The 26,902-nt window shown below is 41.4% G+C and overlaps 1 long non-coding RNA gene across 3 annotated transcripts in view; it reads left to right on the forward strand.

Moving 5' to 3' along the window:
* LOC134731440 (uncharacterized) overlaps positions 1-26,902 on the forward strand; it is a 56,594-nt gene that overhangs the window by 801 nt on the left and 28,891 nt on the right. The gene's annotated exons all lie outside the window — the stretch shown is intronic.

Genomic DNA, 26,902 nt, shown 5'->3' on the forward strand with positions numbered 1-26,902 from the left:
AAATTGACAGGATAAACAATAAGCAATATATAAGTAACATAAGGTTTGTTAGAAGATCATAAATAAATGCTATGAAAAAAATTTTTAAATAAGCACAGTAAGAACCGTGAGTGTGCGGGAGTGGGTGGTTGGTTCATGTTACAATTTTAAATCTCCAGAGAGAATTTGGCATCCCACAAATAAAAAATACATAAACTATAAATATGTATATTTTATTAATGTAAATATATTAAGATACATGTATATATCTATTAGGAACAAAATGGTAGTAAGCAATAAAGATAACAATAAAATAGAAAACCTCAAAACTTGAATAAATAAGTCCAATTCTTTTTTGTATTATTTGAAAACACCATTAAGATAGATAATCCTGTCATGACCCAGATTTTTAAAGAGAACAGAATTATACAAGAATGAGAAATGAGATAACCACTGATGCAAGAAGGAGATTAAAATATTAATTACCAACTAAAACTCAAAAGCAACATATTCAAAAACCTGAGAGATATGAATGACTTTCTAAAAAAATTGACCCAAGAAGTAGAAAACATGAACAGACTAATTACCATAGAAAAATTGGACATTAAATATCTACTATTAAAAATGTCATGGAGACTTGGGAGTTTCACATTAAGTCCTTTGCAATCTTTAAGGAATGATGGAGTCTTAAACTATTTTTACCATTTTAGGGGAGAGAAAAAGAAGAAACTCCTTAAATCATTTCATGAAGCCAGCCTTACTGTAACTTCATAAAGATAGTACCAGAAAAACCCCAAAGTTCAAGTTAGCTTGTGAATATATATCCAAAAGGGAATCTAGTAAACCCCAATTACTTTTGCACCAACCTATTAGTACTTTATCAAAAGAATAATTTAAGAGGTTTTGTACCAGGAAAGCAAACTTTTGCAATATTAGGACATCAATAATATTTCATTGCATCGACTATTTTTTTTTTTTTTAAACAGCGTCTTGCTCTGTCACCCAGGCTGGAGTGCAGTGGTGAGATCACAACTCACTGCATCCTTGATGTCCTGGGCTTGAGCTATCCTCCTGCCTCAACCTCTTGAGTAGCTAGGACTACAGGCATGTACCACTGCACCTGGCTAACTTTTTTATTTTTTTGTAGAGACAGGAGTCTCACCATGTTGCCTAGGCTGGTCTCCAACTTCTGAGCTCAAGCTATCCTCCTGTGTCAGCCTCCCAAAGTGCTGGGATTACAGGCATGAGCCACTGTGCCTAGCCTGCATCAACAATATAAAGGGGAAAAAACATGTTATATTAATAAATGCTAAAAAGTCACTTGAAAAAATTTAAAAATCATTTCTAACAAAATAAAGTAGAAATAGAAACTACAAATTGATAAAGACTTTACAAAAATTCCAGCGAGTAGTATTTTAAACACTTAGATGTTCAGATATTTCCTTTAACGTATAGAAAGGAGAGGGCATCTGGTAGTCACTATTATTACTTAATATTCTTTTAGAGACTAGAACACTAGCACATGCAATAAGAGAAGTAAACAAAATAACATGTATAAATGTTGGGTAATAAAAGATGAAGATATTCCTTTTTAAAAAATGAGATGGGATCTTGTTCTGCCACCAAAGCTGGAAAGCAGTGGTGCAATCATAGCTCACTGCAACCTCAAACACTTGGGTTCAAGCAATCCTCCTGCCTCAGTTTCCCAAGCAGTTGGGACTACAGGCACGCACCACAATGCCCAGCTAATTTTTAAATTATTTTTAGTAGAGACGGGGGTCTCGCTTTGTTGCCCAGGCTGGTTTCGAACTCCTGGCCTTAAGTGATCCTTCTGCCTCAGCCTTTCAAAGTGCTGTGATTATAGGCGTGAACCACCATGCCCAGCCTAAGATATTCCTTTTGGTCATTATATGATTATATACCTAGAAAACCCAAAAGACTTTGCTTAAAAAATAACAGAATAAAGAAATTTGATAAAGTCCCTGAATATAAGAAAAATAAACATACCAATAACCTCTTCTAGTAATAATCATCTAGAAATGTAAATGAGATAAATATTCCACTTGCAATACCAACAAATATTATTAAATATAGTAATGACATATTTGTTTATTATTTAGTGTTTAGTACTATATTTGTAAATGTCAGGAACATATTTTTAAAATCATGCAGTAACATGCATACATTTTGAGTGTAAACACCACCTATGAAGATATAGAAAATTTCCATCACCCCAGAGAATTTCCTCGTGCTCCTTTGTGGTCAGTCTGTCATCCCTGGCAACCCTTGATCCAATTTTTATCACTAGATTAGTTTTGCCAGTTTAGAATTTCATAGAAATGGAATTGTATAAGTCCTTTAATATATTTGGCTTCTTTGACTCAACGTTTTTGAGATTCATTTATTTGATTGCATGTACCAGTAGATTGATCTATTTTATTGCTAAGTACTATTTTCATTATAGGGCTATACCATGATTTGTCCATGTAGTCATTTTTGGACATTTGGATTGTTTCCAGTTTTTGGCTATTATGCATAAAGCTGCTGTGGACATTTTTGTGCGTGCCATTTTGTGTACACATTTTCATTTCTCTTGGGTAAATATCTAGAAGTGGAATTGCTGGTCATATAGTAAGTATACATTTAACATTATAAGTGGTATGGTCCGGGCACGGTGGCTCACACCTGTAATCCCAGCACTTTGGGAGGCCGAGGCGGGCAGATCATGAGATCAGGAGTTTGAGACTAGCCTGACCAACATGGTGAAACCCCATCTGTACTAAAAATACAAAAATCAGCCGAGCGTGGTGGCACGCGCCTGTAATCCCAGCTACTCAGGCTGAGGCAGGAGAATCGCTTGAACCCGGGAGGCAGAGGTTGCAGTGAGCTGAGATCACACCACTGCACTGCAGCCTGGGCGACAGAGCAAGACTCTGTCTCAAAAAAAAGGGGTATGGTTTGGCTGTGTCCTCACTGAAATCTCATCTCATCTTGAATTGTAGTTCACAATCCCCATGTGTCATGAGAGGGACCTGGTGGGAGTTAATTGAATCATAGGGGCGGTTACCCTCATGTTGCTGTTCTTGTCATAGTGAGTGAGTTCTCATGAGATCTGATGGTTTTATAAGGGCCTTTTCCCCCTCTTGCTCAGCACTTCTCCTTCCTGCCATCATGTGAAGAGGGATGTGTTTGCTTCCCCTTCCACCATGATTTTGTTTCCTGAGGCCTCCCCAGCCCTGCGGAACTGTAGTCAATTAAACTTTTTTTCCTGTATAAATTAGCCAGTCTGGAGCGGTCCTCCGTAGCAGCATGAGAATGGACTAATACAATAAGAAACTGTTAAGCTGTGTTTCCAAGGAGATAGTACCACTTTACACTTCCACCATCAATGTATGAGCGTCAGTTGATCCACCTCCTCTACCTCACTTGGAATTGACAGTATTTTTAACATCAGCTATTCTAATGAGTGTGTAGTAGTATCTATTACTGTGGCTTTAATTTGCATTTTCCAGATGACTTAACGATATTGAACACATTTTCATGTGCTTATTTGTTATTTGTATATGTATTTCTTTTTTTTGGAGATGGGTCTTGCTCTGTTTCCCAGTCTGGAGTGCAGTGGGGTAATCTCAGCTCACTGCAACCCCTGCTTTTCAGGTTCAAGCGATTCTTCTGCCTCAGCCTCCCGAGAAGCTGGGATTACAGGCACCTGCTACCACGCCCGGCTAATTTTCATATTTTTAGTAGAGACGAGGTTTCACCATATTGGCCAGGCTGGTCTTGAACTCCTGACCTCAGATGATCCACCCGCCTCGGCCTCTCAACGTGCTGTGATTACAGGCATGAGCCACCGCGCCTGGCCAATTTGTATATTTTTTAAATGAAATTTTTGTCTATAAAAAATTAGGTTGTTTTCTTATTGTGTTTAAAGGTTCTTTGTATATTCTGGACATAAGTCTTTTGCTGGATACATGTTTTATGACTATGTTCTTTGCATTTATTATATCCAGCAGGAGACAGATATGGAGTTAGAGTCAGGAATGCCTGAGGTCTATAGGTGGGTGGGGAGTATAATGTCTGTGAAAGATAAAAAGAGGAGGAAACATGATTAGGCAGGGAAAGCCTTCAGAAAGTGATGTTGATCTGATTCCTGTAATAGGGAAGGGAGGAAGAAGCAGGATAGGGCAAAGAGAGCCTCAGATTGCTGTGTAGATCCAACAAAGCTTTGGCCAACATAAAAAGGAACCCTGGAGCAAAGAACAAAAGGATTCCTGCATTAGGCACACACAGCCAGACCTTGATATTCCTGCTATGCTCAATCATTGGCTGGGGGATGCCCTGGAAGACTGTGGTCTTAGCTAGAAATCGAAGGCAGATCCTGTAGGTGCTTACAGCTGGAGGCTGACAGCTAACTAAGCCTTCAAGGACCAGACGATCTTTCAAGGTCTTTTCAAGTGTGTGATTCTATTGTTTCCAAAACAGCATTTTCCCTCCTTTTTAAAAAAGTGAACTGTAAATAACAATGACATCCCCTGCGTAAATTTTGATGTCACAACGTGAATTCATTCCAAGGTATTTAGTAAACTTATCTTACACCTCAGTACCTCTTATATAAATACTCTGATCAGGTCAACCTTTAGGATTCATTGTATTTTCTTCCCATTCTTCTGCTTATTGTTCATCCTTGTCTTTTCCTTCAAAGCCTTCAACAATTCTTTTTTATGTCCTTCTATTTCCAATCTCCTGCTAAGTTTTATTCTTTATCTCAGTCTTCAAAACTTTATTTGTGACTTTTGCAAACTGCTCTTTTGTAGTTGATATAATAAACTCTAAGAGGGCACAGACCTTTTCTATACTTCTCTTCAAAGTTTCTAGCACACTGGGGCTTTAATCATTCTGTCTTTGGCAACCAGCCAGCAGGACTGATTTCCATATGCCAAGTGAAGTCGTTTTCCCACTTTTCCTTGTCCCTTCTAAACTTTCGTATGTTCTATCCTTAGTGGCAGTCAGCAACTAACTCCTTGGTTGCTGTCTTTTAATTACTTATATCAGGTTTGCAAGACTATGTAATATGTATTAGAAAAATAAAATTCTTGCTGGTGGTGAAAATAGATGGGAAATTATTCAAAAAACAGCTTCTAAGAGAGGACCTTGGAATAAGAATAGTAGGTCGATTCTGAGCAGACTTGCCTCCTTTCTTTTAAAGTCTGTAGATGACCCCAGTTCCAATATAGAATGTTTGTTGAATATTACGAAGTATGAAGTAGAAATGTCAGACAAGTGATCTGTCTTCCTCTTTTTTTCTTTGAGACAGGTCTCACTCTGTCGCCCAGGCTGGAGTACAGTGGCACAATCACAGCTCACTGCAGCCTTGACCTTCTGGGCTCAAGCGATCCTCCCACCTTAGCCTCCTGAGTAACTAGCACACCACCACATCTGGCTAATTACACTTTTTTTTTTTTTTTTTTTGTAGAGACAAGGGTCTCGCTATGTTGGCCAGGCTGGTCTTGAACTCCTGGGTTCAAGTGATTCTCTCACTTTGGCCTCCCAGCATGTTGGGATTACAGGTGTGAGCCACTGCACCCAGCCAATTTAAGAATTTGAAATTGTTTTTATTCTTTGTAAATTTTCCTTGACATTGTTAAGTTCGATTTAGCTGAAGAATATTTCATACTCTTGCCAAAGATCAAAAATTTTTTTGGTGGAGTTTTACTTGCATAATTCAACAATTATTTGTTGAACTTTAGCTATTGCACTAGAAGCTGGGGGAGCACATGTGTGTTGCCTACTATTTCTTCTACAAGGTCAATGGTGGTGTGTCCCCTTACAAGGTCAATAAGTGTTGTACCCACCCAAGAGCAATTTGCAGCAGTTAATGCTTCTGCCAAGAATGCTTTGTTCCAGATATTAGCATGACTGACTCCTTTTTTTTTTTTTTTTGTCTCGCTGTGTTACCTAGACGGAAGTACAGTGGTGTGATCACAGCTCACTGCAGCCTCAGATGCTTGGACTCAAGTGATCCTACTGCCTCAGTCTCCCAAGTAGCTGGGATTACAGGTGTGAGCCACAGTGCCCAGCGATTGGCTCCTTGTAATCATGTGGATTTTAATACATTTAGTACAAATCGTATCTCCTTGAAGAGGGCTTCCCTTTCTACTCAGCCTAAAGGAGCATCTCCATTTATAGATACCTTTATTTTTTACGTGTATAATGATACTTAGAGAAATATTTAAAAGGATTTTGCTGGCCAGGCATGGTGGCTCATGCCAGTAATCCCAACACTTTGGGAGGCCAAGGCAGGCAGATAGCTTGAGGTCAGGAGGCCAACATGGTGAAACGCCATCTCAACACACACACAAACACACACACACACACACACACACACAAATTAGCTGGGCGTGGTGGTGGGTGCCTGTAATCCCAGCATTTTGGGAGGCTGAGGCAGGAAAGAATTGCTTGAATCTGGGAGGCAGAGGTTGCAGTGAGCTGAGATCGTGCCACAGCACTCCAGCCTGGGCAACAGAGCGAGACTCCGTCTCAAAAAACAAACAAACAAACAAAAAGATCTTGCTAATCTATTTGTTTATATTTTAAAAAATTGCTTGTGTGCCTCCCTGACTGTCTTGCTTACTTCTGTAACCCTAGTTCCTAGCATAATCCCTGCCACATAGTGAACACCCAATAAATATTTCTTTTTTTTGGTGATTTTTTTCCCTTTCTTTTATTTTATTTATATTTATTATTGTTATTTTTTGAGACAAGGTCTCGCTCTGTTGCCCAGTCCAGAGTGCAGTGGCATGATCATAGCTCACTGTAGCCTCGACCTCCTAGGCTCAAATGATCCTCCTGCCTCAGCCTCCTAAGTAGCTGGGACTACAGGTGCATGTCACAATGTCCAGCTAATTAAAAAATTTTTGTTGTTGTTGTTGAAATGAGATAATGAGATCTCAGTATGTTGCCTAGGCTGGTATCAAACTCCTGGACTCAAGCAATCCTCCTGCCTCAGCCTCCCAAAGTGCTGGGATTACAGGCATGAATCACTGGGCCCAGCCCCTTTTATTTTTAGTTGACACGTAATAATTGTACACATTTATGGGATATTGAGTGATATTTCCATGTGCGTATAGATTAATTAGTATATCCATCACCTCAAGCATTTATCATTTGTGTTGTGAACATTCAAAAGCTTCTCTTCTACCTTTTTGAAAATGTACAATAAATTATGGCTAACCATATTCACTCTACATTGCTGTAGAATACCAGAATTCATTCTTCTTATCTAGCTGTAATTTTATCTCTTAACTAATCTCACCCTATCTTCCCCTCGTCCCTACCCTTCTCAGTCTCTAATAGCCACAATCCTACACTCTACTTCCAAAAGCTCAAAATTTTTTTCTTAGCTGTCACATGAGTGAAAACATGTGGTTCTTATCTTTTGGTGCCTGACTTATTTTGCTTAACATAATGTCCTCCAAGCTCACTCATGTTACTGCAAATGAAGGATTTCATTCTTTTTAAATGGCTGAATAGTATTTCATTGTGTATACAACATTTTCTTTATCTCTTTGTCCGTTGATGGGACATTTAGGTTGATTCCATTATCTTTGCTATTGTGAATAGTGCTATGATAAACATGGGAATGCAAGCATCCCTTTGATTATACTGACTTCTTTTCTTTGGATAAATATCCAGTAGTGGGATTGGTGGATCATATGGTAGATCTATTTTTAGTTTTCTTGAGAAACCCCTATTTTGTTTTCCATAATGGCTGTACTAATTTACATTCCCAGTAACAGTATGTAAGAGTTCCCTTTTCTCTAAATTCTTACCAGCACTTTGCGTCTTTTTGGTAACAGCCATTCTAACTGGGTGAAGTGACATCTCACTGTGGCTTTGATTTGCATTTCTCTGATGGTTAGTAACGTTGAACATTTAAAAATATATTTGTTGGCTCAATAAACATTTCTTGCATGACAGATTCTGCATGCCAGATCTTCTCTTCATTACTTAGGAACCTCAAGGAAACCCCACCTCTGTTGGAGGAGGAGGATTTTTGTGACTATTCCTTTGCCTGCCTTTCTGCAGAGACTGAGCCATTCCCTACTCCCCCATACGGGTTCCTGCTTCTGTGGTTGCATCTGCTTACTAACATTCTCCCGTAACTCTATTTTACCTACCTAGTATTCTACTCACTTATGGCCTCTTAGTGGTCAGGGACAGTATTATTTTCATCTCACATTTATTTCGAAACATTATTATCTGGTAAGAAATGCTCTAAGTAGAGCCCAGTGGTTAGGAACAAGGGCTCTGGGGTCAAATTTATAGATTTGAATGTTTATTTTGCCACTTACTGACTGTGTAGTCTTGGGTGTGTTACTTGATCTGTCTGTGCCTCAGTTTCCTCATCTGTAACATTGAATATTATTAATACTACCTTCATATAGATACCAGAAGATTAAAAGAATAACCACACAAAAGCAGTGCTCAATAAATGTTAGCAATTATGTTTATTTCTTTTATCTGAGCTGAGATCAGATGCTTCAAGGATTTTCAGAGTCCTCTCCGAGATTTTTGACTCCTGAATAACTTAACTGCTTTCCCTTTCACCCACTGCATTTGTCATCCCTTTCCTTCCCCTACATCTCCATTTCTGCCCACCCCAATAATTTCTTAATTGTCTCAGTTACCTCTATTTGAATTAGAACCTAAACACTCCACACATGTGGAGCTGACATGTCTTTTTAGTTTCTTTTATTCTATTGTCTTTCCTCCTCACTTCCTTCTCACCAGTTACACTTGCCTCCTTGCTGACTTTGAACATACTGAGCACACTCTTGCCCTAGGGTCTTTGTACTTCTTTCTTTGTGGAACAATTTTTCCCTCCTCCCATGGCTTGCTCCCTCACATCCTTCAGGTCTCTGTTCAAATGTTGCCTTATCGGAGAGACCTTTACCTATTTTAATATAAAGTAGAACCCCCAATCACTCTCCCTTTTCAATCCTGCCTTATTTTTTTATCATTGCACTAATGACATATTATCAATTTGCTTACTTATTGTCTGTCTTCATCATTAGGATGTAAAATCTATGAGAGTACAGATGCTATGTGTTTCGTTCATTGCTGTATCCCCAATGTCTAGAACAATACATGGGACATAAGCACTCAAATAAATATTTGTTGAATAAATTAATGGATGGATGGATTAGATGACTTAGTTTTCACTCTACTTAACTCTTTTAAAAAATTGTTCTGACTACGCTTGTGATTAGTGAATCCTTTTTGCTAACAGCAATTATATTAGGACACATAGTCTATATATATGAAATATAGTTGAGTGACATATAATTACTCATATATGGATCTTAATACATATTAGTTGACCAATTGGCTTACTTATTAACAGAATATTTAATTCTGGCTTGAAAAGCCAGGGCATGATTATCTAGGCCAACTTTATCCAGACTGAGAGTTAGCATTCAATATATGAGTAAGCTCAGGTTTTAGTAAGCGCTGCATTTTCAAATTGTATTTTTACCATTTCTTAGCATTTCGTGGCTGGGCAAGTGATCCAGCCTCTTTGAATGCGCTCATCTCTAATGTGGGAATAATTGTTCTTTTCTTGTAGAGTTAATACTAGGATTTAGTGAAATCACATAGCAAGTGCCTACTCAGTTTCTGGGGCTTTTCTCAATAAATGCTGCTTTCATTCCCTTTCCACTATCTTCTGAAGCCTGTGGTTAAATTATTTTTTCTATTCTAGGGACAGTCGTTTTCTGCAAAAGAGCATCTTTTATCTGAAAGATGAGTGCAGACAATTCCATTTCATTAAAGAGCTGATGATTTAATAATTTACTTAGAAGCAAGTGATGGCTTCCATTATGAAACTCATCTGGCATATGTGCAAAGAACCACTATTATTTTTCTACTGACAAGAAAGCTGGTGGACTATAAATACTTTACAAATGTGCACAGAACAGGCTACCCTTGTGCAATGTCTGTACCTGAAGAAATATCATATGATGCTTTGCAGTAGATGTGGCTCAACATAAAATTTGTCATTTCCTGAGTGCTTGAAATATTGCTCTGTTTCTTATACCCTGTACTGCACGTGCTTATTTGATAATGTCGGTCTGCCTCCTTATTTCAGTTGCTGAAGTGACATAGCCCTGTTTTACAATTTGCTAAATGATTGAAGGTGCCAGACAGCTTGCTATTACCCCAGTAACATCACTGATTCTTAGTTCTTAAAGAAGAAGAGAGGACAGTGAGCATTTAGCTTGGGGGTGATGTATTCTGTGGGAATGTATATTCTCAGCAAGTTGTTTGTGATTTTTTTTCCTTCTGTACAGCCAGAGAAGCAGAGGAACATATTTCAAATTCCCATTGGCAAGGAAGGGCCCCTGGTTCTTTTATAAGGATTTGTAAAATTCCGTCCCTTTGAATCTTGTCAGCGATCTCTGGATATCCTCCAGCCTTTCTCTCATAAAGCTTTCAACGTACAGAGCTGAGTGGGCCGGGCAGGGAAAGTGTATGTGAGTGTGTGATTGCCTGAGTCTGCGTCTGTGCTTCGTGCCTATCTGGAACTGCCTTGATTGAAATGCCAATGTTCTGCCACTTTCTGGTCTGAATTTACTATGGCAATAAAATGGAAGCGTCCGCCTGCATAGCAAAGTGAAGTATAACAGTGGAGCCTCGCCATTTATTTAGTTGAGTCAGCTTAATGGAGATCAGTGCTCAGTTCTTCCTTTTGGTTCCTTTCTTGTTTCTTATCTCTAGTTTCTCATCAGCTGTTGAGTTTAGGGGAAAGTATTTCCCTGGAGCTGTAACAGCTCTCCATGTGGGGAAAGGGAGGGGTTACCTTCAATCTCCAAGAATGATAGGTGTGAGCAGAACTTGTCAAAAGTTTTATTGTTTGAAAGCACCTACATTTTTCTATTTTCAACTTCTTTTGGAGAGAATAAATCACAAAATATTGGCAAGGCAAAGTTTTTATTTCTTACCAAATCATTAGCTATCGGATAATGGAAGTTGTTAAATTGCACAAGTTGGTTTGTGGTTTGCAGGTACAAGAAAACACTTCATGATTACTCTCAGAATTCTGAATGGCCTGAAGCTGTTTGTTTGTTTGTTTGTTTATTTATTTATTTATTTATTTATGACAGGGTCTGGCTCTGTCACCCAGGCTGGAGTGCAGTGGAACAAACACGTTTCACTGCAGCCTTGACCTCCCAGGCCCAAGTGATCTTTCCACTTCAGCCTTCTGTGTAGCTGGGACCACAGGCATGTGCCACCATGCCCGGCTAATTGTTTGATTTTTTTTTTTTTTTCTGTAGAGAATAGGGTCTCACTTTGTTGCCCAGGCTGGTCTTGAACTCCTGGGCTCAAGCAATCCTCCTACCTCTGAATCCCAAAGTACTGGGATTACAGGCATGAACCACTGTACCTGGCAGCCTGAGGCTTTTGATGTTTGGGAGCAAATGGCAGGGAAGCAGTATTAAACAATATTCATCTTATTAGTAGGAAAGACCCCAGCTATTTCTTTTATTCTTTGTGGGTTGATTCCAATTCAAAAGTTGCTGTGGTCCTGGAAACAAGGATTCTGGGTGAAACAAGGATTCTGGGCAAAACAAGAAATTGGGTGGCAAGCACAGTCAAATATGTTCGATTTCCCCCATGACCTCATGTGTAGAAAAGAACAGAGCTGCTCTACTTCACTGAGCAGATTCTGCACATGTTCACTTAAAGGATTAATTTTGCTCTTGAGGCTGGTAGGTTTCACATAGCACTGTAGCGGGACTGCTTGATTCATTCATGTATTCATTCTGTAAATACCATGCCAGGTTGTGAATACAAAGATAATTCAAACATGGATCACAACATATTTCTCTAATTTGACTGTGACCTTCTTGCCAGCAAAGAGTTTAGAGTCTAGTAGGGAAAATACATTATGAACACGAGAGTAAAATATGGATAGAAACTGAATGCCATAAAGCATACAGATAAAGAGAAGTAGAGATGAACTGTTCTAAACAGGGATAAATGAGGCTTGGTGGAGAGATTAGAGAAGACTTTGAGAAGGCTTTTGAGCTTAACTTTAACTTTATAGGAACAGAAGGCAAACACTTTCCAGGTGGACAAAGACATAAACATGAAAAAGCACTGGACAAAGAAGGTTTATGTTTCTTGTGGTGGTGGGTGGAGGAGATGGGAGAAGGAGCAAGGGACAATTCTGTAGTTTAAGGCCCATTTTGGAACCAGGACTTATGGGATTTATGAACTACTTTTGGGGCTCCAAGAAGCACAATAAGGATAGATGGCACTTTGGGGGCAGGGGGGGAGGGGGTAGGAGGAGGAGGAGGGAGTCTGGGGCTGTGTAGTGTTTTCTGATACCACTTCTGACACCAAATGTGTGTCTTTTATTGACACCGAATATTTTTCACACCAATTCTCTGACACCAACTGGCTGTCCAATAGTCCAGTTCAATTCTGACACTATCTACCTGGAGTTAGTGTCAGATCCCACAAGTTAAAGGGCTCAGTCCCAAAAGACTGCCCCTACTTCAGCTGCTAGCCACCAGTGTGGTCCCCAGTGACCCACACTTCTGTCTAACTGACAACAAAGTTGGGGATTCCTATGACCCTCACCCTTGCCTTAGCGTGGCCCAAGGTAACTAGATAATTTGTTAGAATGAACTCAAGAAAATACTCTACTTACTATTACAGTTTATTATAAAGGATGCAACTTAGGGCCAGATGGAAGAGATCCCTAAGTCAAGGTTTGGGGCTGGGGGGTACAGAGCTTCCACATCCTCTCCAGGTACTACCTTCCCAGCACACCCGTGTTCTCACCAACCTGGAAGCTCCTCAAATCTTGTCATTTAGTGGTTTTGGTGGAAGTTTCATTGCCAATGCATAGGCATGATTGATTAAATCATTTGCCATGGGTGATCGAACTCAATCTCCAGCCTTCCTCCACTCCCCAGAATGAGGTGGGGGAGGGAGACTGAAATTTCTAACCCTCCATTCATGTGGCTGGTTTTTCTGGTGACCAGCTTTCAGTGGGTCAGCTCATGAGTATATGAAAGACAATAAATTTCAGGGATTTTAGGAGTTCTATGCCAGGAACAGGGTATAAAGACCAAATACAGTTTACCCTTGAACAATGCAAGCGTTAGGAGCACTGACCCCTTGTGCAGTCAAAAATCTGAGTATAACGTTTAACTCCCCCAAAACTTAACCACCAATTGCCAACTATTGACCTGAGGCCTTACTGATAACATAATAGTAGATTAACATATATTTTTTTGTGTGTGTTTTCTTTTCTCTCCTTCCTTCCTTCCTTCCTTCCTTCCTTCCTTCCTTCCTTCCTTCCTTCCTTCCTTCCTTCCTTCCTTTTCTTTTTGAGACAGAGTGTCTCTCTGTCACTCAGGCTGGAGTGCAGTGGTGCGATCTCGGCTTACTGCAACCTCGGCCTCCTGGGTTCAAACGATTCTCTTGCCTCAGCCTCCTGAGTAGCTGGAATTACAGGCGCGCACCACCACGCCTGGATAATTTTTGTGTTTTTAGTAGAGACGGGGTTTTGCCATGTTTGCCAGGCTGGTCTCAAACTGCTGACCTCAGGTGATCCACCCGTCTCAGCCTCCCAAAGTGCTGCAATTACAGGTATGAGCCACCTCGCCCAGCCAGTATTTTGTATGTTAAATGTCTTATGTGCTTCATTCTTACAATAAAGTCAGCTAGAGAAGGAAAATGTTACTAAGAAAATCATAAGGAAGAGGAAATGACTTTACTCTTCATTTAGTGGAAGTGGATCATCATAAAGGTTTTCATCCTCATCCCCTTCACATTGAGTAGGCTGAAGAGGAGGAAGCGGGGGTTGGGGGTTTATTGGTCTTGCATCTTAGGGGTGGCAGAGGTCGAAGAAAATCCGTGTATCAGTGGACCTGCACAGGTCAGACCCATGTAGTTTGAAGGTCAATTGTATTTATGTTTTACTATACCACAGAGGCAGAAACCATTTACTTCACAATTTTACCAAGGAGGGCAGCAGCGAGCACAGGCATGGGTGATGGTGGTGGGAGCAGCATGGAGCTGTGACGTAGCCACAGATAACACACTGTGTCAAGGTTGAATGGGTTGGTGGCTGTTCTGGAACAGGGTGAGGACTTAGGCCAGGGATGGTGAGGTGGGGCAGGGTTGATGTGACTTTGTTGAAGACTGCTTCACAATGTTGGCCCTGCTTAGAGGCGTCTGGGCTTTAACTGAAGGCAAGTTAGGAGAGAAAACCACTTTACCATACATATATATCTTGTTCTTTTTAACAGATAATTTCTATTGTTGGAGTTATGCTAAGTCCAAGCTAGTGTCAATTCTGGGATAATCATCTAGAGTAATTGCTTTCTCTGCCTGGCCAAGGATGATCCATCTTGTTAACAAAGTGTAAATATATGTGTAGGAAGATTTGAAGAATATGCTGACAAGCTGGCTTGAATCATTTAAAATGTTCACACTTTTCTCTTTGCTGCTGGCAGAGGAACCTTTGAAGGCAAAAACTTAGCTGAATGCTCCGAACAGTCAAATAAAGATGCCAACTCAGGACTCCACAAAACTAAAGGTTAACCTTTTCCTTTCCTCTCACAGAGGACTAAGAGGCCAGTCAGTGAGACATCCTTTGAAGCCCCAAGGAATTAACCTTAGAATCTATTTTGCAAAGATACCCTAATGCCTTCAAAGATGCAGTTCAGGACTGAAAGCTGCCTGAAAGGGAAAAGGCTTGGGTGATAACAGTTAAAGAACACCAAGCTGGGTGCGGTGGCTCAAGCCTATAATCCCAGCACTTTGGGAGGCCGAGGCAGGCGGATCACCTGAGGCCAGGAGTTTGAGACCAGCCTGGCAAACATGGCAAAACCCTGTCTGTACTGAATATACAAAAATTAGCTGGGTGTGGTGGTGGGCGCCTGTAATCCCAGCTACTTGGGAGGCTGAGGCAGGAGAATCACTTGAACCTGGGAAGTAGGTGTTGCAGTGAGCAGAGATCGTGCAACTGCACTCCAGCCTGGGTGACAGAGTTAGATTCCGTCTCAGAAAAAAACAAACAAGAAAACAAACAAAAAACAAGAACACTGTATGGGCCCCATCATGGGTGCTTTACCTCCATTATTTCTTTGAATTTTCCTGACAGCCCTGTGAGGTTGGGTTTACCCTCTCCATTTTATAGATAAGGAAGGTAAGGTTCATAAAAGTCAAACTACTTCCTTAAGGTCATTTGACTAATTGGTCAGTGTATTAGTCTATCTGACCACTAACCTCTGCTCTCTCTAGTACAGAACAAAATAGTTGTGGGTAATAATGTTTCAAGGAACTCTGATTTTATTTATTTTATTTTGAGACAGAGTCTCACTCTGTTGCCCAGACTGGAATACAATGGCATGATCATAGCCCACTGTAGCCTCAAACTCCTGGGTTCAAGTGATCGTCCTGTGCAGCCACTTTTTTTTTCTTTTTGAGATAGAGTCTCACTTACTCTGTCGCCCAGGCTGGAGTGCAGCAGTGCGATCTTAGCTCATTGCAACCTCTGCCTCCTGAGTTCAAGCGATTCTCTGGGTGCCTCAGCCACCTGAGTAGCTGGGATTACAGGCATGAGCCACCATGCCCGGCTAATTTTTGTTTTTGTTTTTTTTTGAGATGGAGTCTTACTCTGTTGCTCAGGCTGGAGTGCAGTGGCGTGATCTCGGTTCACTGCAGTCTCTACCTCCCGGGTTCAAGTGATTCTCCTGCCTCAGCCTCCTGAGTAGCTGGGACTACAGGCTTGTGCCACCATGCCTAGCTAATTTTTATATCTTTAGTAAAGACAGGGTTTCACTATGTTGGCCAGGCTGGTCTTGAACTCCTGACCTCAGGTGATCTGGCACCTCGGCCTCCCAAAGTGCTGGGATTATAGGCATGAGCCACCATGCCCAGCTAATTTTTGTATTTTTAGTAGAGACAGAGTTTTGCCGTGTTGGCCAGGCTGGTCTTGAACTCCTGAGCTCAAGTGATCCTCCTGCCTTGGCCTCCCAAAGTGTAGGGATTACAGGGGTGAGCCACCTTGACTGGCCAAGAATCTAACTGTAGAGTTAGAAGGAACCTTGTAGTCAATAGACAACTAGTATTGAAGGAAACTTTAGAATTATTATTTTTTTTTTTTTTTGAAACGGAGTCTCGCTCTGTCGCCCAGGCTGGAGTGCAGTGGCGCAATCTCGGCTCACTGCAAGCTCCACCTCCCGGGTTCACGCCATTCTCCTGCCTCAGCCTCTCCGAGTAGCTGGGACTACAGGCGCCCGCCACCACGCCCGGCTAATTTTTTGTATTTTTTAGTAGAGACAGGGTTTCACTGTGGTCTCGATCTCCTGACCTCGTGATCCGCCCGCCTCGGCCTCCCAAAGTGCTGGGATTACAAGCGTGAGCCACCGCGCCCAGCCTAGAATTATTTTTAGTGATTCTCCACTCCCACCTTCCTACCAAGTGGTTACCTGGTATAGGCTTTATTTCCAGTCAAGGGGAAATAACTACTACTACTACTAAGGCAGAGCCCAAAGGAGCAGCAAGTCGAGAACTGCTCCTTTGATTCTAAAGCTTGCCTGCAAAAATAGAAAGATGAGAAAGAGAGTGGGCAGAGTATGAAGAGAAGATTAATGGAATGAGAAGGGCCAATTCTATGGGATATTTAGAATACAATAATTAGTTAATGTGGCTCAAGAATAGATCCATAGGTCAATGGAAAGGAATATATTTCCTAGAAGCAAACTTTAAAACTTAACATATGATAAAGGAAATATCACATATCATTGAGAAAGATTAATTAACGGTTTTGGGAAATTTATCTAGCTATGTGGAAAAAATCAATACAAATCAAGAGTTCCTATTATATGCTAAAATAAATTCCAGGTATATTAATGAGTTATGTTTAAAAAATGAAAATACTAGAAAAAAAGTGAAATGCAAAAGCAATATGGAAAGTCTTTAGGTTTCAGAGGTGGGTAAGGAGCCCACAGTAGTAAATGGCAGAAGAAACTGTGAGGTGCACAGGGACCTGGACTGAATGTAGGCCCCAGGGGTTGAAGTTTCAACACAAAGGCAAGGATCAAAAGAGAGGATATAGGGCCTGCACAGAATGAGCAGAAGTGCATTTCCCTAATGGAACCAGGAGGCAGAAATGTGTTATCTCTTGTGAAAAGGCATCTGAATATCCTGCCCCCCGGCACTGAGTTATGACCAGAAGATTGCTGTCTGTCTTGAGACACGGATGGAAAAAGTCATTTGAAAGATTGGAACCCTGAGTCCTCACTGGTGCAGTGTGGAAATCCCAAGCTGAAGGATAGATTAAAAACCAAATCTGGCCAGGCCCAGTGGTTCATGCCTGTAATCCCAGCACATTGGGAGGCTGAGGCAGGTAGGTGGCTTGAGCCCAGAAGTTTGAGACCAGCCTGGGCAACATGGCGAAACCCTGTCTCTACTAAAAATACAAAAATTAGCCAGGCATGGTGGTGTGTGCTTATAGTCCCAGCTACATGGGAGGCTGAGATGGGAGGACTGATTGAGTCTAGGAGGTCAAGGCTGAAGTGAGCCATGGTCATGCTAGTGCACTCCAGCCTGGGTAACAGAGCAAGACCTTGTCTCAAAAATCCTCTAGGGCCCAGACAGAGGAAACTCAGAATCCTTCTGCCTCTCTCATGGCTTCTACAGTCTAAGGCACTCAAGGAAAAAGCTTCCGCAGATCAACATTTTCATGGAAGATGAATTCACAGGCAAAACATACAGAATAAGAAGCTCCAACGTATGTCTAATAGGAGTTTCAGAGTGAGATTGTCAAGAGAATGGCAGAAGAACTGTTCAAAGATACAATAACTGAGCATTTTCAAGAAAGGAAAAAAAACAAGGTATTTAAAAGGCCTGTGGGTGCTGAGTAGGATTTGAAAATCCACAGGGCATATCACAATGAAACTGCAGGGTGAGATGGCAGGGAATTAAGGATAAAGAGAAAACCCTGAAAGTCACCAGAGAGAAAAATCAAATTACCTACAAAGAACAACAGAGACTTAGGGGGATTTTTATTGGCAATTGTACATTATTGAGACATTGGAAATATTTTTAAAGTTAGGGAAAATAATGCTGAAACCAGCTTTTAAACCCAAAGAGATTTAAAACACAGACACACATAAGTTGGAGTCAGACAGATGTGGCTCAAATTCTGATTTTGTCATTCAGTAGTTATTTAATCTCTTCCTGCCTTAGTTTGCTGATTTATGGAGTGTGGTAAGAACACCATCTCAACTGTTGTATATGGATGCCAAATGTTAGGTAACTGGACTGGGAACTCTTTCAATGTAATTTTTTTTTTTTTGAGACAGAGTCTCATTCTGTTGCCCAGGCTGGAGTATAGTGGCACAATCTCGGCTCACTGCAACCTCTGCCCCCAGGTTCAAGTGATTCTCCTGCCTCGGCCTCCCAAGTAGCTGGAACTACAGTGATGTACCACCATGCCCAGCTAATTTTTTTGTATTTTTAGTAGAGACAGGGTTTCACTATGTTGGCCAGTTTGGTCTCAAACTCCTGACCTCAAATGATCTACCTGCCTCAGTCTCCCAAAGTGCTGGATTACAGGCATAAGCCACCGTGCCTGGCCTCAGTGTACTTTTAAAAAGCCTATGTGTGGCCGGGCACTGTGGCTCATGCCTGTAATCCCAGCACTTTGGGAGGCCGAGGCGGACAGATCACGAAGTCAGGAGTTTGAGACTGGTCTGGCCAACATAGTGAAACCCCGTCTCTACTAAAAATACAAAAAATTAGCCAGGTGTGGTGGTGTGCACCTGTAATTCCAGCTACTCAGGAGGCTGAGGCAGGAGAATCATGTGAACCTGGGAGGTGGAGGTTGCAGTGAGCCGAGATTGCGCGATTGCACTCCAGCCCAGGTGACAGTGCGAGACTTTGTCTCAAAAAAAAAAAAAAAAACCTATTTATATATGACTTTGGTGAAGAATACTTTCAAACAGAGACAACGTCAGGCTCAGAGTCAAAGCAAAAAGAAAGGAGGCTGACAGCACAGAATTATTGATATCTGCCAAAGGAGGAAATGTGATAGACAAGCTTACTTTTAATTTAGAAGTAACAAAAGTAGGTCTTATTTTAAATTATTTAGAATGTTCTGGCAAGTAATTTCAAAATCAAATAGCTATATTTTGCTTTCAAAAGGAATTTGAAAATTATGCCTCACTATTTTGATGAATAATTAAATGTCCCTTCTGGTTTTGCATTCGCTTCCTCGCCTTTACATTTCAATATTGAAGACCTATGGGCCAATATTGAAGACCATATTGAAAACCTGTGGGCCAATATTGGTGACAGGTGGGCCATGTCTCTACCTGCTGTAACCAGTTTGAACTGGAAGGGGACCCACTTCACTAGATGTTGAGCTTGTGTAGGTATGGATCTCTAACCTTAACCCCCAATCCTTTCTTCCAGATTATGCATTCAAGATCTAAAGATGCTTTCCTTTCATCATCTAGAATGAATTTGTTCATTTATCCCGATGAAAGGTTAAATAAGATGTTGCCAAGTGTGAACAATAACCTTCGATGTAAATGATATCACCAATTCCTGAAAGTGCAGAACAATCTATTTTTAGCAAGGGATGTGCTCCATTGAGCTCCTGATTTTGAGACCACTTTTATTTATTTATTTTTAAACTTAATTTAGTTTGATATTTAAAATTATCCAGCTCATGTTTCAATTCTTTGCTTCCTATGGAATAATGTTTAATTTTCCCTCTTTTATTAGTTAAGGCACACTGAAGCCAGGGATAGAACCCCATAAAATCCAATTGACAGCTTCCTAAATGTAAGTTTCATCAAAAATAACCTTTAGATAAATTAAACAAATAAAAAGGCTGAGGAAAATGTAGTTTTCAAACTGAACCAGTAAGTTGGTTTGAAGGAACACAGGAACTCATTTGGAAAGGTCTTAGCACAAGCTAAGAGAAGTGAGGGCCAACACATGTCATTGGGGAGGGAGGGTGAGGCCTGGAGGCAGAAGGCAGCAGCTGAGGTCTTGGTACTCATCTGATCATCATTTGCTTTGGGCAGTCCACTCACCTTAGTTCTGCCCCAGTTTTCTCTGCTCTGAAGTATCTGCTCCCCTCATAGGGTTGTTGGGAAGATCTTTCAAGATAGCAAGGGTAAAAATGCTCTGTGAACCTGAAAAAGAAAAAGATTATAATTTAGGTATGATGGTTAATATTGAGTGTTAACTCGATTGGATTAAAGGATGCAAAGTATTGTTCCTGGGTGTATCTGTGAGAGTGTTTTCAAGGAGATTAACATTTGAGTCAGTGGACTGGGAGAGACAGACCCACCCTTAATTTGGGTGGGCACCATCTAATCAGCTGCCAGCACAGCTAGGATAAAAGCAGGCAGGGGAACATGGAAGGACTAGACTGGCTGAGTCTTCTGGCCTCCATTTTCCTCCCATGCTGGATGCTTCCTGCCCTTGAACATCAGACTCCATGTTCTTTAGCTTTTGGACTTTTGGACCTACACCAGTGGTTTGCCAGGGGCTCTTGGGCCTTAGGCCACAGACTAAAGATTGCACTGATGGCTTCCTTACTTTTGGGGTTTTGGGACTTGAACTGGCTTCCTTGCTCCTCAGCTTGTAGACGGTCTATTGTGGGACTTCACCTTGTGATCTTGTGAATCAATCGTCCTTATAAACTCCCCTTCATATATTCATCTATCCTATTAGTCCTGTCCCTCTAGAGAGCCGTGACTGATACATTAGGTCATGGCATAACTTTTGCGTTATTATTCTGTTGAAAGTTTTTTCTTCTCCCTTTTGAATCAGGTAGGTATTTATCTCAGTTCTTTAGTTCAGTTGGTGTCATAGCATAAGTATGGAAAAGATCTCAGCAGGAACAGTCTCCCAGAGAAATCCTATCTGAGCACCCAGATCATTTGGGAAAGCAAAAAAATATATTTTCTAAGGTTTTATGTAAGAACAAAAAAGACCTTCAAAATATTAATTCAATTATTGAACAATTTGACATTTGATATTATATATATTTACACTGTCCAAAATAGTAACCACTAGTCACATGTGGACATTTAACTTTAACTTAATTAAAATTAAATGACATTAGAAGTTTAATTATTCATTTGCACTGGCCATGTTGCAAGTGCTTGATAGCCACATGTGGTGAGTGGCTATCACAATGAATGGCACAGACATGAACTTTTCCACCACGGCAGAAAGTTCTGCTGGAGAGCACTGGTACAGAACAGAACACCTGGATACATGAATACTTCTGGGGGCGGGTGATGGGAAAACACACAGAATAGATGGCCACTTCCTGAGATCAACAGTCAACACACCTCTCCCCTGTTGCTTAGTGATTTACGTAAACCTGAGATGTCTTTACATCCAATCTTAGGAAACGTCGTCAATGCTACCTTCAAAACATCTCCGACCTCTTGTCACACCCCTCGTGTGAGCTCTCACCATGTGCGCTCTGATTCTGGCAAATCTTTCTTAACTGGATTCCCTGACGTAAAATTGTCCTATGTGCACAACCTTTCCAGGAGTTCTCATCATTCTGAGTAAAAGCCAACATCTTTCAATGCCTGGCCAGATCTACCCCAGCCTCCACCTACCCAGCTTCTATGAGTCTTCCCCTTACTCGCTCACCCATGCTGACCTCCTTGCTTTTTAGCACATATGATACCTACTCCCACCCCAGGGCCTTTGCTTGTGCTGTTCCCCAAGCTCAGAGCACCCTTCCCTCTCACCTCATTCAGGTTTCTGCTCAAGATCGCTTCACCTGAGAAGGCTTCATTTACATTCTCTACCAAATAACTGTGCCCCTCCCCATCATCGTCTAGCCCCATCTCCCGCTCTCTTCATAGCACTTACTGCTACTTGATATTCTATCATATATTGACGTGTGTTATGTTTTGTGTGTCTCTCCATGAGTGCGGGAGCTGTGTAATACACTCTTGTGGTGGTTAAGAACACGACTCTGGAGTCAGATTGCCTGGGATCAAATTCTCCCTTTGTCACTTACTGGCTGTGTGACCTTTGCCAAGTTTGTTAGCTTCCCTTGGGCCAATAATAGTATGCACCTCATAAAGCAGATGCTAGAATTAAATGAGTTTCATGTATATAAAGTGCTTAGAATAGTGTGTGGCACATGGTAAGTGCCATTTAAATACTTGCCATGTTGTTGGTAGTTTTGTATTGTGTCAACTTAGCTAGGCTGAAGGTGGGTCCCTTCTCTATGTAATTCTAGGTCTGTATTGGCCACAAGGGACATATTACCCAGAATTTGGATGGTAGAATTGGGGCAGCAGCTGTGCTTTTCTTTTCTCGCTGAAGATGGGTACAAGGGACCAGGGCTGTGACAGCTTGTACAAGTTGTCTCTGTCCTGTGAGCTCACTGTATTTGTGCTAGGCCTACCTGCAGCTCCTGAAGCTCCTGCTGGATCTCTAGGTGTGTGGCCAGCTCTGTGTTGACCTCCTGCAACTCACCCATGACATCAGGATGGGCTGAGAGGCAGATGTGGGTTGCATCAAATACTGTCTTCTCAGAAAGGCTTTTTTTTTTTTTTTTTGTCATATGTAATATAGGACTCTCATCACTATCTATTATTTTACCCTGCTTTATTTTTCTCCATAGTACTCATTATCTCCAGACATTGGATTTATTAATTTTTTTTGGATTGAGAGTAGGAGCTTTATATTTTTTGTCCAAGGATATCTGTCTCTGGCCATTAGGTTGTTTGATACATGGTAGATGCCCAATAGGTATTCTTTAAATGAATGGGCGAAATGAAATTACAGGTCATAGTGTTGTTCCATGGGTGCAGAGGCAGAGTAAAGGCATTGGAGGGCTCACATGACATTTCCACGTGAACATGGAAGCCTGATGGATTACCCAGCTCCCCTGCTGGTCTTTGAACTATATTGGAGAACCAAGAACTTTGCCAACCTAGTGCTAACCTAGTTAATGGAAACTCAAGGGAGGTAGAGACTCATGAGGCTATACACAGCAAATATGGACTGTGTTTTGGTCTCCGGCTTGTATTATAATTTGACTTTTGAAAAAATATTCCTTGCATCAGGTTAATATATAATCTACTTCCTGCTTACTTCTGAGGTGGGAATAATGAAACTGTTCATTAAACAAATGTTTAGTAGCATCCTACTATGTGTGAAGCAGTGTACTAGGTGCTGGGATATATAGCACTGTACAAAACAGATCAAACCCCTCAATTTCATGGCACTTACACTTTTGAGGGGAATACAGACAGTAAGGTAAATATGTAAAATTCACAATATGTCAGTGATAAGTGCTTAGGAGACAAGGGAGGGGAGAGAAGGAGAATTCTTGTTTCATTTTGCTTTTTAACAATTTTTAAATAAGGTCGGGCCAAGATGATATTTTATTAAATAATGAAGGAGGTGAAGGAGTAAGCCATAGAGATATTTGGAGAAAGAACAAAACAGTTCAAGCAGAGAAAACAGCACGTGCACTGACCCTGAGGCAGGAATGGGCTGGGTGTGTTGGAGACCCCATGTAGGTGGTAGCAACTCCCTGCCAGCTCTAGCCCTGTGGGGCTTCACTGTCCTTGTCAAGTTCCCTGAACTCTGTGCATGCCTTTGTAAATAGTCCCCCCAATAAACTCTTCTCAACCCTTTTGAGAGTACCATCTGTTTCCTGCAGGGACCTGATGGATGTGAGTGAGCTCCATCCTGTTTGGGAGTGTTGTGTAGTTTGTATAAAGAAATGCTGAAGGAGTTCAGAGCAGGAGAAAATCATTGTAAGAGGAAACATGTGAATCTTTGTTTTGACCTTGAAGAAAATAGAACAGAACCAAGTTATTTCTTTTATTGGGCCTCTGATTATTGGTAAGTCTTCCATCTATGGCTTCAGCCAGAAATCTCCCTCTCTTTTTTTTTTTTTAAGACAGGACTTTTTTGTCACCCAGGCTGTAGTACAGTGGCGTGATCTCACTGCAACCTTCACCTACCATGTTGAAGCGATTCTCCTGCTTCCATCTCCCGAATACCTGGGATTACAGGCACAGGCCACCACTCCTGGCTAATTTTTGCATATATATATATATATAAATTTTTTTTTTTTTTTTTTTTTTTTTTTTTTTTTTTTTTAGTGAAGACAGGGTTTTACCATGTTGGCCAGGCTGGTTTTGAACTCCTGACCTAAGGTGATCTGCCCGCCTTGACCTCCCAGAGTGCTGGGATTACAGGCATGAGCTACCATGCCTGGCCAAGCCAGAAGTTTCTCTTGGTGTTATCATGGATTCTTCCTTCTTTCTCCCCCACTCCCTACAACATCTAATTGATCACTAAATCAAATTGGAGTATACAAATTGGACTATACAAATTGGACTATATTGCTGCTTCCCTTAAAACCATTCCTTAGCTCTCCCTGGTGTACAGGAGAGTGTCCACACTCCTCGACAGGCATTTCCGGCCTCATCACCCACCATCCATCCTTTTGTGTGTTACGTCCAAGCAATATGGAAGAACTCAGGGCTCCTGTATGGTCATGCTTCCAGGTGTTTGCGTAAGCTTCACCAGATGGCATCATGGCCGCTCCTCTGCTTTTGTTAGTTAACTCCTGCCTATCCCTTGGGACTTAGCTCAAGGGTCACCTCCTCAGGAAGCCTGGCTTTCCACAAGTATTTGCTGGGCTAGACTTTGCAGGCCGTGAGCTAGGTGTTTTGTGTATAAAACATACAAAATCCTTGTCCTCGTGGAGCCTATGTCTAGTAGTAAGTGCTAATGTTTGGAAGGGCAGACACTAGATATGAAAATACCCAAACAAATATATAGCAAAAATCGTGGGAAGTGCCTTGAAGGGAAAAACAAGAGAACAACAAAAATGGCTAAAGGGTAGGGATGGGGGATAGGGGTGGGAAAGGGGTCTACTGTAAGGAGGAGGCTGAGGAGGTGACAATTAAACAGATACCTGAAGAATGACAATAGCTAGTCGGGTAAACTAGGTGATGCGGTGGGAAGTCACAGAGAGGTTGGTGCTGGGGAGAGTGTTTCGGACAGAGGGAACCAAGGGACTGAGCACATAGAAAGGGCCTGAGCAGGGAAGAATCACTGGTGCATTGTAGGACCAGAACTCAGGTTAGTGGAGCTGGAATTGATGGGCTATGGAGAGAATGACAGGAGGTGGAGCTGCAGAGGACAGAAGGCTAGCTCCTGTGTGACTCTGTATGCCCCGATACAAAGTTTGGATTTTATTTGAATTCATAGGAAGTCCCTGAAGCTTTCTGAGGAGAGGAGTGACTTGATTTCCTTCACATTTTAAAAAAACCACTCTGGCTACAACTTGGAGAATGTCTTGGAGGGAAGCCAAGAGTAAAAAGAAATGATGGTGCCTCATTCTGTCTTAGGAGTCCCCCTGACACGTTCCTGAAGCACCTGGTGCTTATTTAAGCATAGCTCTTTTAATCATGGTTGCAATTTTCTGTTTACTTGTCTGTTGCTTCCACCAGTCTGAGAGCTCCTTGAGGGTGGCAATTGTGCCTCTTTTTTTTCCTTTTCTTTTTTTTTTGATACAGAGCCTTGCTTTGTCACCCAGGCTAGAGTACAGTGGTATGATCTTGGCTCACTGAAACCTCTGCCTCTTGGGTTCAAGAGATTCTCCTGCTTTAGCCTCCTGTGTAGGTGGGATTACAGGCATCTGTCACCACGCCCGGCTAATTTTTGTATTTTTAGTAGAGTTGGGGTTTCATCATGTTGGCCAGGCTGGTCTTGAATGCCTGACCTCAAGTGATCCACCCACCTTGGCCTCCCAAAGTGGAGATTGTGTCTTTTATCTCCATTTCATATAATAGGTGTTCAATACATGTACTTTTTAAAGAATGAAAAAACGTGCCTTGAAGTAAATATCAGATCCAACTTTTTTCTCTAGGTCTTTAGTTATCTCATCTGGCAAATAAAAAGTCCCCATTAAGTAGACTATAAAATTCTTTTTTTTTTTTTTTTTTTTGAGACAGAATCTTGCTCTGTCACCCAAGCTGGAGTTCAGTGGGGTGATATTGGCTCACCACAACCTCTGCCTCCCAAGTTCAAGTGATTCTCCTGCCTCAGCCTCCCAAGTAGCTGGGATTACACGTGCCCGTCACAATGCCTTGCTAATTTATTTGTATTTTTAGTAGAGATGGGGTTTCACAATGTCGGTCAGTCTGGTCTTGAACTCCTGACCTCAGGTGATCCACCTGCCTTGGCCTCCCAAAGTGCTGGGATTACAGGTGTGAGCCACTGTGCCTGGCCTAGACTATAAAATTCTGTAAGCCATGTTTGTTGGAGTAGAAAGAGCATTTTAGAGGTCTAACTAGGAGGTCTGAAGGAGAGTGGGGTGAGCAGACTGTGTTCTTGCTGGAGGCATGTGGATAGTCGACAAAGGGAGAATTGCTTGACTGGAGCTAGTTGGTTCAATAGCAATTTTTATTTATTTATTAATTTTTTTTTTTTTTTAGATGGGGTCTCATTCTTTCACCCAGGCTTGAGTGTGGCGGTGCGATCATGGCAAACTGGAGCCTTGACTTTCCTGGCTCAAGCGATCCTCCCACTTCAGCCTCCCAAGTAGCTGGGACTACAGGTGTGCACCACCATGCCTGGCTGATTTTTTAATTTTAATTTTGTAAAGATGGGGTTTTGCCATGTTGCCCAGGCTGGTCTTAAGCTGTGGGGACCAAGTGATCCTCTCATCTTGGACTCTTGAAGTGTTGAGATTACAGGCATGAGCCACCATGGCTGGCCCACAATTTTTCATTACTGGAGTTTTTATTTTTCTGGGCCATGAAAGAAGGTTCTACATGTAGGGAGAAGATAGCTGAATCTGCCACATTCATCAGTA

Source organism: Symphalangus syndactylus, chromosome 9 (assembly GCF_028878055.3).
Source record: "Symphalangus syndactylus isolate Jambi chromosome 9, NHGRI_mSymSyn1-v2.1_pri, whole genome shotgun sequence".
Classification (NCBI taxonomy): Eukaryota; Metazoa; Chordata; class Mammalia; order Primates; family Hylobatidae; genus Symphalangus; species Symphalangus syndactylus.